The 16,611-nt window shown below is 38.8% G+C and overlaps 2 long non-coding RNA genes across 2 annotated transcripts; both read left to right on the plus strand.

Annotated features, from left to right (window-relative positions):
• Positions 1-6,888: 6,888 nt before the first annotated feature.
• LOC116163259 lies at positions 6,889-7,366 on the plus strand. Its single transcript, XR_004143713.1, has 2 exons — positions 6,889-7,043; positions 7,158-7,366. It is a non-coding gene; the product is annotated as an uncharacterized LOC116163259 (long non-coding RNA).
• Positions 7,367-12,673: 5,307 nt separating this feature from the next.
• On the plus strand, positions 12,674-13,270 carry LOC116163260. The gene is made up of 2 exons (XR_004143714.1): positions 12,674-12,821; positions 13,089-13,270. It is a non-coding gene; the product is annotated as an uncharacterized LOC116163260 (long non-coding RNA).
• The last annotated feature ends 3,341 nt before the right edge of the window (positions 13,271-16,611 follow it).

The raw sequence follows: 16,611 nt of genomic DNA on the forward strand, positions 1-16,611 counted from the left end.
ATGATAATGATACGCCCCCGAATAAAGGACTAACTTTATAATTTACGGGCGCACAAGATCTAATGAATATTTAATGACGGGTCTTCGTTCGCTAAATATCAACCAAAACAGATTTGTAATCGGTGTTTCTATACAGATTATCATCGGAAACAGAGTAGTATTAGTGTAAGTAAATGTAGACATTTTGATTGAATATGGCACCATTCGCTGTAGTGTTTTTTTGTAGTTAATATATAGAGCGATTCATATGCATGAAAAAAAATCATTTTGGCGTTATTAATGTAGTATGTATTGGAAACAACTATAGGGAAACAATCTGAAACAGGTTGATTTCTTTTCATAATTTGACAATATAGAATATAATATAGAAAATATTACTCTCTCGCCTTTTGAATTCGAAGCACCCCTCGAAAATTTTAGGGCGTCGTGTTGCACGTTTTTTAGGATGGAAAAATTAATTTTGAAGACGTAAAATTTTGAAAGTGTTTCCATAACAAAACTTTACATATAGAATGAAGCAAGGAATGTCACATTGATTATTTGGTATATTTTAATTTAAATGTAAAATAAATTGAAGACGATTGGCTATTGTAAAACTAATGGCGAAAACTAATAAATAAGCAAAATAAGTAATTAATACTGCAAAATTGCAAAATACATTGGCCTGAATGACGACTAAACTCATTTATTTATTTATTTTATATTTATTTACCTACGACTATTAAAATATAATGCTCAAATAACTTCACTATATTTTTTTTTTGTTTACAACTTCTCAGGTCATTAGCCCTTTTTACTAGTTCTTGTTTCTACTTAAAGGTTTTCAGGCTAGAATCGTTTTTCCATGTAAGATGTAAGCGGGTAAGTACCACCTTCTACATCTTATCTATATTTTACCACAGATTTAAATATACTAAAATACGCAGAGAGTTTCAGGTACTTCACAGTGTTCCTCATTCCATCAGGATCCGTCAGGCACTTCTCCGTTCTTTGTTGAAGTTCGCACATTTGTCGCTGTATTACTTGTGCCGGACACTGACCTATTATATGCTGCACAGATGTTAAATTACCACAAAATTCACACACAGGTGGATTTTCTCTTTTTAGAACGTAAGAATGTGTTGAAGCGGTATGTCCTATTCTTAGTGTTATATCCATAACACTTCAGCCCTAAACTTAGACACTTCCAAGGAAGTACATGTTGCAGCGCAGACGCAAGGACGACACTCTGTGCAGTGGTGACGATGTACAAACAATGTGAACGATAGAATGTTAAATCATTGCATCATTAATTAGCCATAATAAAGAAGTAAAAGCTTATCGTTTTAGCGTAATAACTCCCAAATACACCTGACATAATATTGGCGACGAGGATTGTAGTAAAAGCGAACCCAGTGCTGTAAACAACCCTGTACTTATCCCAAACAAATACACAAGGGCACTCACCTCAACATGGCTCAAGTCACTCCAGAAATGCTTCAACAGCTTATTGCGGGAATCCAGGCCTTAGCTACCAACAAACCCCAGGTTATCGCAATGTTAGACAAGCAATATCCAACATACGATGTCGATAATCCCACGGACTGGGATAGATGGATCGACGTGCTCGAGCTGGCATTTACTGATAACACCGTAAATGAAGAAAACGCTAAGCGGCGCATCCTACTACATAACAACGGCAATTCCAAACTTTACAACATAGCTACAGACATATTTAAAAGCAAAAATAAGGAGATCTTAGCGGCCACCTACACAGAAATTAAAGAGGCCCTCAAAACGTTCTTTAAACCAAAGGTGAGCCACGCCGCTGCATACGCTAAGTTCACCCGGATGGTTGTCCAACTATGACACCACACAGACAGGACTATCATCGTCTAAAAAAAGGGGAACTGTGTTATATCCATAACACTTCAGCCCTAAACTTAGACACTTCCAAGGAAGTACATGTTGCAGCGCAGACGCAAGGACGACACTCTGTGCAGTGGTGACGATGTACAAACAATGTGAACGATAGAATGTTAAATCATTGCATCATTAATTAGCCATAATAAAGAAGTAAAAGCTTATCGTTTTAGCGTAATAACTCCCAAATACACCTGACATAATACTTAGTCTATGGAGACAAACACTTTCCTGACGAGGCAGTTTTAATGCTGGAGAAACAGACGTGACGCTTTGTTTACATCGCCTAAGGTAGGTATTACTGTCATCCCATTGTCTTTGCCATAGTTCTTGCATACATCGTGCTATCATTCCTTTTTGTTCGACTGCCTTAACCTCTGATACATCAATTTCGTTCGATGCTGATGCCATCTTTGCCGCTTTATCTGCCTCCTCGTTTCCCCAAATTCCAATATGCGCAGGTACCCATAGAAAGTTCACAGACACGTTTCGGTCTTCCAGTATTTTAACTTCCTGGCACGATAATTACTAACCTAAATGTAATGCTATTTGGTATGGTTGGAAAGCATTTTTTCAGAGCTTTCCAACGACATATCGCACATGGGGGGTCACTCTTTAAGATTTAAAAGTTGGGGTGGCAGGGGGTTGGAGGGGGTGCGTCGCCAACTATGTCATTGTGATTCCCCCTCCGAATTACCGAAACGGATTTTGATTTTTTTAAATATCTCGTTTATTTACTAAGATATGGGGGGTGGTAAGTTTTCAAATTGTCACCCTGTATGTACTAAAAATAGAACCGCACATCTCTTATGTACTACCTGTCACTTTTGATTTGAATCAAGCATTTGTGATGCTACGTTTCTACGCTTCCGTTCAAAGCGACATTCAACGGGCGCGAGCACGAGCATGTAAATGGGTTGCTCGCCTCTGCCCGCCTCTGCTTGCCTGCTTTTGCTTGTGCTCGTCACCGATCCGGACTAGTGTCGGTTTTTCTACAAAGATCAAAGGGTGAATCTGTTTGCGCTCGTGTACCTGTTTACATGCGTGGACGGGCTTGGTGCAATTTCTATAAATTTTTATCATCCACCACCTTCTCCGAGCTCTTCGTCTCTTTTCAATTCGTTGTTGTTGTTTTTTCCAATAAAAGTAAGTATGTCAAACCGAACGGAACAGCTGCAATAACATCTACGTCCGCCATGTTCGGTTGTGAGTTTATTCTGAGTTGTGCTCAGATGCGTGTAAACAGCTCGCTTTGTACCCGGTGATTCGCCGAGCAGCTTACCGAGATGCTTGCCAAGCTGCTTGCCGCGTGTGGAAACGTAGCATTAGGTGTTGTAACAATACGGTGAATTTGCTTTGACAATTTATAAAGATATTCCCAATTTCGTATATGATGAGTTATGTGCGGCATTTATAAAATGGGATGAACTAAACTTGTAAAATACCTGAATTATTTGTAGCATAATGGATTACCGGAAGCCCCAATTCGAAGATTATTGTTAGGTATAACCTATAAGTTTCAGCCTTTTACGGGAAATATGTTTCGTACAACAGATGTGGTATTTTTGTCGAAATTGTGTCATGATACTAAGTAATAATAGGTAAGTATATTGTAAACTCGTTGACAGTAAACGATTGTCGTAGTAGGTACTTAATAATTATCGTGTTGCATGATTTATTTGAACGATTGATGATAATTCAGCTCTTACATACTAGGCATTGAAAACACCTAAATTGCTCTTAAATTTGCAATGAAACTATAATTAATGCTTTCATCACTTAAACTTCGTTTCTGAAAGAGGAATAAAGTTGTTGGATGTAGGTCGGAGAAGCATAACGAAGCCTTCGAAAAATGAGATTATGTACTATTCAAAATATTGTATTCCATTTGCCAGCTGTGTAACAATTTTTGCAGCCATTATTGATCTATCGGGTTCGGATTTAGAGAATAGTTGTACACAGAAATTGTACATACATCACAACAAATATCTACATTATCTCCATAGGTTATATAACAATCTAAAGGCGGCTCCACACGCATTCTGTTGAGGTTTTCCCATGATACTACTTGTAGTATCATGAGGTTTTCCTGCGCATTTGACGCCTGGAGGCCGGAAATTTCAATACAAAATCTCATTCGATTTGCCTCTTCTTTTATAGCGTCCCAAGGCCGATCGTATTGTGTGGATGGGTGGGAGGTAGGCCTTGAGGCGATTGCGTTATAATACCTTATACAGGGAGATCAATAATCATATGCTGCGCCGCTCTTATAAAATATCACATTAGTAATCATTTGCCGCAACCAGGTATATGTGTACCAATACAAAACATAACCTATAATTTTACAAACCAAAACCATGATTTGTGATTCTTATTCGAATACTTTCGTCCCTTTCAAAACGGCTTTTTTCAAGACTACCAGTTTCTTTCGAATATTTACAAGGTGGGTAAATTACTTGTAAATTACAAACAAACGTTTTTTTAGTTGTAGCGTGTAATAGGCAATAGGTTTACTCCGACAAGCCTTTTACTTTAGAAGAGAATAAGATGCGTTTGCTGTCCTGTTTCCGTAATGGGACTAAAGACGAAAGTGGAGTTTGGGAGTACTCGATACGTTTGTGTATACAGGAGTTTCGATAAAGGATTGTCAACCATGACGAGGATTACAACAATATACGCCGAAATGCTCATCGTCTACTTGAGCGGTTTAACATACAGGAAGTCTTGCTTCTGGGAAGTCACCTGGCCGCTTAGTGATTGCTAATAAGGAGGTTGTAAAAGATGTTCTTGCTCGTCTTGAGCAAAGTCGGAAAAAGCAGCTGCGACAATTTGTCCCACTAACGGGCATCTCATACGGAACGTGTGACGCTATTGCCTGGAGAAAATTGTACTTCTATCCTTTAAAGTAACCGTGTTACAAGAACTCATCGTCCAGACTTGCAAAGCCGTCTAAATTATTGCATGAACATTTACGAGATGGCAACGTATTCGAAATCGTTTACACACCATTGCCGAATTCCGAGCAGGTATAGAAGCTGCCGTTTGAAACATTACGCAACAGCACTTACATGCCGGCTTCGAAAACATGAAGAAAAGAGTGAATCCCTGTCTTAATAATGGTGGCGAGCACTTCGAACAGTTGTTATAGTGTGCATGTAATTTATCCAATTACTTCGATATTAACGAGTTGTAAAAGAAATAAAATCGTTTCAATTTTTGTAGTAATTTGCTATTCGTGTAGTTCCACATAATTTGGAAACTTACAAGGTGGTTAAATCGTTGATTTAGGTTAAATATGGTTAAACGTCAAAAGTTTACTTTAAGGTTATGTTTTAGTATTGGTGCACCAGGCCTGTTGCGGCAAATGATTACTAACGTCATAATTTATTGAAGCGGCGCAGCAACTCAATATTGATAGCACTGTACGTATACCGTGTGTCAACCACCAAACCTGGCCATAGACACATTTAAAATTACACAATTTTTAAGAAGAAATATGAGTTTCCATATGAAATAAATATTTTTGTTTAATGTCATATTGACACACGGTGTAGTTTTGTGTGAAAAGAGGTCCGTTGCATCAAGTTTTCATATAGTCATGGCCCGTGCAAAGCAAAAACAAGAGGAATTTATAGCCAGAAATCGTAATGTGGCACTCAATCTTTCATGAGGTGTAATTGCGGTCCTCATTATGGTGTCCTTTTTGTAAATGATCGACGTCACCAATGATAAGAGCCTTCTTAAGTATGTGTCCATCCGCAAATAATTGTGCCAATTTTCGGACTGCACCTCAGGTCTTTTTATAAATTTACATGGAAGTAACATTTCCTTTTCTGTAACCAGCTTTAGTCCAGAACTTTTGCTTCACTCTTTTTTTATTACTTTCGACAGCTAACAAAACAATAATCCAACAACAGGAAGAACGTTATCTGTCGACGTCATTTTTGCGCGAAATTGGCGTGCCTTAAGGCTGGCCTTCGTATATTCCGTAGTGTGTGGACGCCCTATAATTTAGGTTCGCCTCAAGGCCCGTCGCCCCGAGGCATGCCTTCGGTTTTTCCGTTGCGTGTGGAGCCGCCTTAAAACAATGAAAAATGCATGACAACCTTTTACATTTCCAAAAATCCGATACAACTGAATACCGAACGATCCTCGAGATTTCATACAGATATAATTTTTACAACACACCTTAAGGGGTTGATTCAGTCCCACCAGTTCAGCATAGCTTGTAAAACAAATTCTTTGAATTGGCATTAGTTTTGCTTTTACTCAAGGTGCCTACATACAAAATTTCATTTAAAAACCTTCACAAATAAAACAAGTATAAATTGTGCACAACTCTTGTGCAGATAAAGCACATTTTTTTAAAAGAAATAGCTTTTATTTTGACATCACCAATCGATATATTTCTTGCAGACGTCTCAATCGCTCTTTGTGAGTACACTCTTCCGACAATCCGTTCTTGAGGTATAAGAGAATATACCCGATCACGATAAGAGGTCGAGGAGGAGGGTTATGGTCGGTAAACATTAATTCCATTCATATGTTCTTTGTAACAAGAGTTATACACGGAACCTTTTTGGAGGTTTGGGCAGTTTTTGGGCTGTAACTTTTTGGCCCGTTGATCTACGTAGCCGGAAAACAGTAGCGACTACACGCACTACACAACTTTGCCAATTTAACCGAATCTGTAAGTATAAAAATAACAAAGATAGCCATGTTATCCTACTCAATTTAAGACACCCTGTATACCTACATATGCAGTGACAGTCCGACTGCCAGCTTATAGCTTTCCATCGCATGAATTCTCCGCATTCATCTTTTCAAAATCTCATTTTATCGTTTCTACTAACTTACACTTACAATCTTTTTTGTTGTGGTAGTTTCCACCGCGTTGCTTTGATTATGAGTGTTACATAACTACGGGAATTTTATTAACCGCAACGGGAAGAGAAGAATGACTTGAGATAATTCACAACGGTGTTTGAATTTCGAAACATGGTTTAGTCTACCGCCTGATATTAAGAACAAAAGCATTGAAGATGAAACTACAAGTTTTTTTAATCCTTACTTTTGTGCTTTTAGCATCATACGCCGATTTATCTGAAGGGGCTCCAAGATGGAGTGGCTTCAAAAAGATTGTGAGTAGATTTTTTTAGCAAAAAATAGTATATGCGAAATTTTTGATTAGGCTTGTGTTATAAACATTTAGTTAGACGGCGATTTTTCTGAGTATTTGTATTTCTCTTCTGCAGGAGAGCTTCGGAAGAAAGGCATTTAAGGTGGGGAAAAGGGTTTTACCGGTTGCAATTGGATATGCTGGACTTATTGGTGGACGATAACAGCAGTTTGGACAATATAATGGATGGGCCATGTTGAATACCTTATTTAATTTTTATAAAATTGAATGTAATCTAATCTATATTCACAATTAACTTAGTAAATTATATTGCAGCATTTATAAGTGTTCTGTTTGATTGCTGAAAGTCAAACATCCACAGGTGTAATTGTTTATTTGTGGATCACACAAAAAATGTCCATTGAATCAAAGAGTAAGAATGTAGTTTCAATGGCACCTAACTTCACGATAAAACATTTGCAAACGAGTAAAGGAAGAGAGGTAAGCTGGTAGATGCCCAGAAAAATACTAAATCTATTGGCTCTCTTATTACCAGTATAAGTAAAGCGCAGATTGCTTCATACTAAAATTAAAGAAAGAATCATGGCACCCGTTTTAATCGCAGTCTTACCGCCGTTAGATGTCAACACTTAACTAGAGAGAAAAACCCCCTTCCCTGATTTTACAAAACACTTTATTATTTTTTTGCAAATTAAAAGTATCCCATTTATCTGACAAACTTATAACATAAATAAACCTAATGCGATTATCATAAAAGATAAGATGAGACCATTTACAAAATTAAAACCGCTTCGCCTTTGTATTATAATTGCTGGATGTTTAGAATTTATTCTTTTAGGAGGATGATTAATGTAGGGAGCATTTGTGTTGTATAATTACAAGAGACATAAGTTATATTTGTGTGTCTTATTTGCCGATACCAGTAGGTGGTTTTGAAAAGAGTGACATATAAGTAGTGGCTTTAATCAGAATTTAGGTAAAAGTCGATTTCGTATAATCGTTCAATGGAGGAATTCGCATGCAACACATCTCAACCGGCAGTGAACTTGTATTTAGAGTTTCAGCGTTGAGTGAAGGATTTAATTACTCAATGGTTTCAGTCGTAACGCGATTATTTCCACAGCTAGAAACTGACGCTTGCTGTATGGACACATCCGAATTTCCTTAAATAGGCCAAAAACACAATATTGTGTCGGTCCTTACACTCCTCTGCTGTTTCTCAAAAACGCAGTAGGTAGATATTATGTTGCCTGAAGATCATGCACATTTTTAACGCATTTTTGAAAAATTAAAAAAATGTGCTATTGTTTGCGTTTTGTTCGTCCGTCCGTCCGGGCCCACTTTTGCCGTTTCTAACTACTTCTAGGGGAATGGTCCTAGAGTCCTGGAATTGCAGTAGGTAGCGTATGCCTTGAAGGTGTGGTCAGACGGCCATCACATTTCGCTGTCTAAAAGGGGGCCCCCCACGAATTATTTCCTGAGATGCTGTTTTTGAAAGTAAAACGTGCATACGACAAACAATTGATTTCAGATTTTGCATACGCATGCCTTTAGTGGTACCAAGAGAAACATGAGAAAATGGGGGGGGGGGGAGGGTTAAAACACATGTTCTACCCTTCATGGTATGCTAATGAAAGGTCTCATCGAAATAAATTGGTTTGTACAAACTATAACTTTCTCGTGCGACTCTTTTTCGAGATCGGCCGGCCCGTGTGGCGTAGTTCAGTTAAAGTTGAACTGTGGTGCTAGGGTCCCTGGTTCGAATCCGGGTTCGGGCATGGATATTTTAAATGTATAGTGGTTTGGGTTGATGGAGCAGCCTTGGTTGAAACTCCGCTCACTCAAAAATAAAGGCAAAATAAAAAAAAAATCAGTGAGCGACGGGTCCTGAGGGGGGGGGTGGGGTTAAAATTAATTTCATCTCTCATTGTATTTTAATTAAAGGTCTCAACGAAAGGACCGTTTTCTACCAACTACCTACTGCCCTTCTTTCTGCCCTCTTATCAAAGTATGAGGTGCAGGGGGAGGGGGGAAGGGGAACTAGTTTTATCCTTCATGGTACTCTAATGAAAGGTCTCAACGAAAGGAATTAATTGCTACCAACCATAGCTCTCTTCCTCGACCTCTTATCATGATCGGGTATATTCCCTTATACCTCAAGAACGGATTGTCGGAAAAGGGTACTCACAAAGGGCGATTGAGATGTCTGCAAGAAATATCTATTGGTAATGTCAAAACAAAAGCTATTTCGGATTTAAAAAATGCGCTTTATCTGCACAAGAGTTGTGCACAATTTATACTTGTTATACTTTCTACTGAATCGGCCATACTATTCAATGGTTTCTGCGAGTCAAAATAGGTTGGTCGCGCCAATAAAGGGAGCTAGGTAGTAGGTAGTGAAAATATACCGTGGTTTTATCACCACGATTTTTATTTCAAAGTGAAACTGCATCATTTCAGGGAAATTGCTTCACGAATAACAAAGCTTGCTCTGCGAATGCAAAGGTATTTAAATTTGTATCTGATTTGAAATGCAGTTCTTTTCGGACGTAGTTTAAGCAATGATTCAATGAAAACCGGATAGACCGACACGATTGGAAGCACAAATGAAGTTGAGTTTTTTGTGAAATGTTTGATTCGAATTTTGGATGCGTTAAACTCGGTGCACACATCCGACTTTTTTGACGTGCGGCGCCGTACCGGTGCCCAAATTCTTCAAATGTCCGCTCGACAGTATTTGACCGCAGACGGTTGTTATTCTTATCTGCATTGGCTAACTAAAAAAGAACTACCTACAATACAATTAATGAGACCATTTTCTCTGTCCGGTCGTCGATCATAAACCATTTTTACATTTTTCAAAATTTTTAAATTCTTAAGAGGTCTTAATAGTACATTATATATCAAGGTAGAGAAGTGCAGTATTATTGCCTGAGCACCAAGATTACATCTCGAGGCGCTTGCGCCGAGGGGTGTAAGGTGCGAAGGCAATAATAGACTTCTCTACCGTGGTATATATGCTATTTTTTTCACTACTAGCACTTGAAATCCTCTAAATTAACATATTATATTGATAAGAAAGTGAACGGTTGGACAGAATTTTTTGTTTATTAATTTAACATGTCAATCAAGTACGTGGAAGTACAAGTCAAACAGGCCGTATTTTGTTCTGTCATTGAAATGTTTTCAAAGAGTAGGTAATTTCGTTCGAATTTTTTCAAAATGTGATAATTTTAGATATGTAATTTCTCTAGAAATGGCGGATGGTGGCAATTATTCATTTTAGAGAACTTGTCTAAACGTTTATTGAGCGAAATTTCGGGTTGTGTTTTCTAAAAGTGACAGCGTGACAGTTCTCATTATTGACTACTAGTTAATAATGTCCACATTATTAACCACTTTGAACAACTGCCGAGAAAGCCTACTTTACAAGTGGAAAAAAGGTTAATAATCATGTCATCAGACGCTAGTAGTGAAAAAAAGCTTTTTAGCGCATTTTTTAAGAATTAAAAAAATGCCTTTAAGGGGGTTTACGTATCTTTAAAGGGGTAGTATACCCAAAATCCAAAAAATTGTAGAAGCAAATCTAAGAACAAAATTTCAAACCGGAGTTTTCTACGATGAGTAATTTTGAAATTATTAACAATGAAAGTTTGAAAGACAGAACATGTGACGTCATCCCGACATCGTGGGTGCGGCGGCACGGATCCAAGCAGTCCGAACGCGTCAGTTCTTTCATATTCTATTTCGCTTTTCTTTGAAAAAATCAAGAAAACCTTACTGAAGTATCATCGGAACATATATCCTCAGATAAATTTGAATATTTGTAATAAATTTCTGTACCCACCTCAGATTGGATACCTATACTTTCAGTAAGCGGTATTGGTTCCATTTGATTCAGTTCTTCTGCTTGATTGTGGCATATGTTTGATGTTGAACTGGTTTCTCCACTACGAAATTGATCGTTTACCCACAATAAGCAATCAGACACAATCTTACTTTCTTAGATAAGTTGACTGACGTTTTATAGCTTTATTAGGACCTTTGTTTCCTGTGAGATGTAAAGAAGGGATTGCAGTATTGTTAGCCTTCTCAAAATTTTATACTGAGGCACAGGGTCCTTTCCTTCTTGTATCTTCCAAAAAAATATCATTTTTAAAGTGGACACTGCAAACGACGTGACTATCTATGATTCAGCGGTTTTTTCTACTTTTCCAGACTTTATTTCGACACGGCTCCTTCTTTTCTCGGGGAAAATTTGCAATGTTACATTTGCATTTTTCAAATTATTGTTGCAGCAGAAAACACAGAGTTATAGGCATTTTTGAAAATAATGCAGATCACTGACTACCAGTCTCAAATTAACACGTCAAACGTCATTGAATCCATATATTGCTATAGCGCGCCACCGACCCATTTGTCGGGATGACGTTACAACGACCGTTTTTTACATTCGACACCTTACCATTTAATAACGAAACGGCGTAGCGACTTGCGGTTTTCACCATTACTCTTAGATATTTTTAATCTATCTTTAGACGAAAACTTGAAATTTGCGTATACTGCCCCTATTGTTAGTTTTCAAAGGCCTGCAATAGATAAATAGATTTCCTTATACCTGACATCTTATTAGTGCATTTTTGCAAATTTATTTGCCCCCAAAAAATGAGTATTATTTTGTGGAGGGTTTTTAGCGAAATCCACTAAAATGCGAATTGCGGGTGAACGAGAAGTCGTAAGCGGGTACCGACGAAGGGAATGTGGTTGCACCCGACGAGATCTTACTGATGGTGGAGTCAAAACTTCAAACGCTAATTGCGGGTGAAGGAGGTGTCTGAAATGGGTACCGACAAAGGGAATGTGGTTATTCCGGACAAGATCTTAACGATAAAATGCGCTAAAAATCAAGACAAATACCAAATACAGTGCAACATCTTTACTTCGGAGACTAATCTAGAACATCCAATAATTCTAAGCTACACTTACCACAATGATAGTCCAGACGTATCTCTATAACCGGAACACGCCTGGTTTTTTTTCATCTGAAGCATGTTCGTTGACTAAAACGATCAACGAACTGTTTGTTATTGAAGAATAAACGTAGTCTTTGTAAATACAATATTGCCAATTGGGCCGCCGACGTACAAAATATTAAATTCCTACTTAATTATTATAAAAGTTACTATTATCACAGATTAACTCTGTGCTATTACTATTGTAAATAATTAAACAGATAATTAACTTTCTGAACATGAGAGCTTTTCAGTTTTTTTCAAAAATAACTTTGGAGTAGGATTTTTAAAAATCAGCAAACAAAACTGCAAAAGTACCACATTTAAACGAATCTCTATTTTAAATGGCAATAAAGTTACCTATACAATCCCTCCCGATCTGCAACACCCTGTATAGAAGTATGCATTGTTATTGTACTATTCGGTAATTTGTTAGTTCCGTCACACTCAATTTCCAATTTGCAGCAAGATTGGTATAACTCGTGTACAATGTTTTTTTAGTAGAAAACTAATGTTAGGTGGCTTCCTGTGGTAGCTGTTAAGGAAGTTACATAAAGTCGGGAAATTTGCTAACCAGGCCGGAAAGAAATATTTGCGATAGCTGCTGATATTTGAATTTTGAGATCAGAGTGCGGCTACTGTTTAATCTATTGAGAATATACGCCAAAATGAAAGCAACAATTTTGTTAATCGTGGCGCTTGTGCTTTTGGCATCATACACTGATTTATGTGAAGGGGAGCCAAGGTGGCCACATTCCCAGACCTACGTAAGTTACTTTTACTGACTTCTTTATTCTTTTTAGTTTTTTTAAAATAAAATATACTCCAAAATACCCTCGAAAATACCTATTATTTGCAAACGTCTTGGTTGATATTACCACAGACAACATATTGTTGTCTGTGATATTACTAAATGACCTTTAAATTGTGAAGAATCAATGGAATCAATGTTTAAGAGGTTCGTACTTTAGATATAAATAGTGGATACATGGGTCACATAAGTCACATTAATATAAATACGCTTTTGTTTCCAGAATAACAAGCCGAGACATCCGCAGCGAACCTTACGATTTGCGTTGGGAGGATATCGTAAACTTATTGGGCGATAAGCAAAATTAAGGTGTACCGATTATTATGAATAGACGATGTTGGATACTTTATGAAATTCTATGTAAACTTTCTTTCACAATTCAGTAAATTAAATCACTGAAAGCGTTTCTTTAATTTGATTCGACGAAGAATTTTTCTTTTTCATCTTTTGGTAGAGTTTTTATGGACAAAATAGAAAAAGGTACCTACTAACTGAAGCTGGGGGATTTCAAAGTAATGCCGGCGAAACCGCCATCGGAAATGCCTGCTCCACAGTAGACTTGTCGGGCGAATGTTGGCAGAAAGTATCTTGGAAGTGAGTGAAGCGTTCGTTACTCAGAATTAAAAACTCTTTCTCTCCAAAGCTGTTTAGTATGGATGGATAAAAGGAGGAGATACTAGAACTGCGGGATGGAGAAAACCCGCACGGTAGCTAACACGGTGGTGGACTGTGAATCCTAAGAACTCAAATTACCTTAAAAACCGTCTTAACTGATTTGGGTCCATACCTGATTCATAAAATATGTAGAAAAAGTTGGATCATAGGAACAAATACAAATATTCTGTCCCAAATAAACCAAGGGCCCAATGCATTACGTTTGTAAGTTACCCTAAAAAAATGGGCGAAATTTCTTTAATTTTCTTCTAGGTAACCATATTGGTTACAAAGAACCTCTTCCAAATTTGGTCACAAATATGAAATTAGTTTTTAAAATTTCTAACACAAATAAACGCCACTATAATTCTTGCCCGGTTAACGAATCTGGCAACAATTCCAGGAAAATGGATGGGTTTTTTAAAATCACGAAGTTTACAATGTGTTTCCTATGGCAGTAATTCCATTGGAATTATTGCCATAATTAAATTATGTTTTTGATATTTTTGAAAATGAATGAACGCCAGCGCATTTTCGAAAATTACATTTTTCAGTTTTTTGACCATAACTTCGTTATTTGTACCTACAGTTAGAAGAAACTGCAAGGGAAACCTAATCTACATAAAATGTTACAATTCTTTGCCCATTTAAGCGACTTTGTATCTCTAACGGTTTACGAGATTCCCATCCTAAACATCGGAAAAAACTCACCCTGTATACAGTAGCGGCCAAAAGTTTATTACAATTTGAGTTTTTCATTATAACACTAGCATTTATTACGGTTGGCAATAAAATATTAATATGGTATTTAGAGTGCTATGAAAAACAATTCGATTCAGTCAGTCACTAATGGCCGTTTGCACCAACAAATTTAATTAGAGCTTAGCTTAAGTGTACCTTAAAACCCATGGCAACGATTATTGAGACAATGGTTGCCATGGATCTCCGCTTAAATTTGTCGGTGCAAACGAGTATAAGTATTTGTTGTAGGGATGTTTAATTTTTTTAAAATTATTTATTAACATACAGTATAGTGCGATACACTTTTTACCGCTACTGTATATGTCACAAAAATACGCCAGTCATAAGTTGCGGTAATGATGGCCAAATCCCCCTTTGTCTGAAAACGGCGGAATCGTGGTGACCGTTGCTAACAAAAACCGAAACGAAATGTTAACGAAACGCACTCGTATCGTATCGACAAGAAATCTGTCGCCTGTCATCACTAACAAATAACAAGACAGAGAGTAAGGTTTCTTTGTATTCCGATTATAATTTGTTCACGTATAAACAATGCAATTTGGCATAAATAATGAGCATTGACTAAATAATAACTAACTAAAATCATTGAATTTTGAATAAATAATAATTATTTATTCAATGCTAAAATTAATGCTACTCGAACTAGATATGAAATAAATCTAGGGGATGTTATAAATAAATCAACAATAACAGATAATGTCACTTATAATAATACGAAAGAAATAAATGTGAAACGGAAGGGGCGTGACTATGACGTGATCGAACTGTTAGTGGCATAACGTTTGTATGTTGTATTGTGGAGGAACCGCGCTGAAGTATTGTGGTAGGTATATAGATAGCAATTTTCTATAAATTGTGCGCAATTCTTTTTTTTTCTAATTAAATTCATAACTAATTCGTCAGAAAAATTTTTACGTGCTTACACCAATTTGTACTCGTATGATTGTGTTCAATTCTATATAAGGTAATTTTGAAATGAAACTTACTTTACCATGAAAACTGAAGGAATAATGTCACTTGATTTTTTCTAAATTTCATTAACGCACCAGTAAGGCTAGTAACCCCGTGTGGTTAGGCACCCATCGGGCGCGTCTCCGGGTGGCGGATAGGGGAAAGCCCATATAGACACCTGAATGATCGTACGTGATTCGTGCTTCGGTGTGGGTAGTGACGATTATAAGTGGCTCGTCGGGGCTAAAACCCAGACTGGTAGCGACGAAGGTCGTCGCCGCGGACCAACCTCCCAAGTCAAGGTGATAGCGACCGTGCCGAGGACTGCGTGGCACTGGGGTGCAGTGTCGATAACGGTGCCCTTCGGATACCGGTGGCTTCCTTTGGGAAGGGGCTGGCAGCCAAGCCCTGGGCAAGCGGCTCTGCTCAGGTGAGACCGCATTTCCGCACTACTCGTGGGAATTGTATGAAATCTTCACACAAAACCTTTCTGGCCTCCTCGTCAGAGGGGACCAACAAGCCGGGCCCTCAAAAGGGGCTCGGTAACGGGGCAGGCTCCTTGAAAGAGGGGACGGCTCCAACGCAGAGCCTTACCCAAGGACCTGGTGGTGGGTCAGCTCCTATTCGCAAGAAGAATAGGACTGGCGCATAGAAGGCGATGGTCAGGAAGCGCCGGCTCGACGGTAAAACCTCGGGTCAAGCGGGCCGTGCGCCAAAGCCTAAGGCTGCGTCTGGGTCGTTGGCTCAGGGGGGCAACCCGACGTCAGGGACTAAGCGTCTCAGATCAGAGGGAAGCACTCCAGGGTCTGGCTCAAGGCAGCCTGAGAAGAAGCTTAGAGGTTCTGGTGCACAGAAGGGTGCACCACGAACTTATGGGCAAGTCGCCGCGGCAGGGCTCAAGGTGGCCGTCGTTCCGGTATCATACCCGGAGGTGGACATCTCTGAGGCTCAGTCGAGGTGCATTATGGCTGCATTGAATGCAGTTGTAGACCGGATGGAGAGGGGGGGCCTTTCCTCGGCTGGCAGGGTTCCGTTGAAATCCGCAGGATGCCATCGTGGCCGAATGTGAGGACCAGTGGACCTTGGACTGGTTGGAGAGGACCGTCCCTTTATCAGGCCCTGGGCTGGCGCGTCGTTTTAAGTTCAGCGGCACGTCCCGAGGGTATCCAAGGTGATGGCTGTGTTGCACGGGCTCCCGGATGACACGGACACCACTTTGAAGCGCCTCCAGAGGCAAAATCCTGGTTTCAAGACGAGTCTATGGAGAACGTTCTTTCGCAGAGAGGAGCCTGGTGGGATTCTCCTCGCATTTGGTGTCGATGAGACGTCCTATCAGGCACTCCAGCGACAGAACTTTCAGGCGCACACGGGGGTCCCGC

This window comes from Photinus pyralis, unplaced genomic scaffold (genome assembly GCF_008802855.1).
Source record: "Photinus pyralis isolate 1611_PpyrPB1 unplaced genomic scaffold, Ppyr1.3 Ppyr1.4_LG2, whole genome shotgun sequence".
NCBI lineage: Eukaryota > Metazoa > Arthropoda > Insecta > Coleoptera > Lampyridae > Photinus > Photinus pyralis.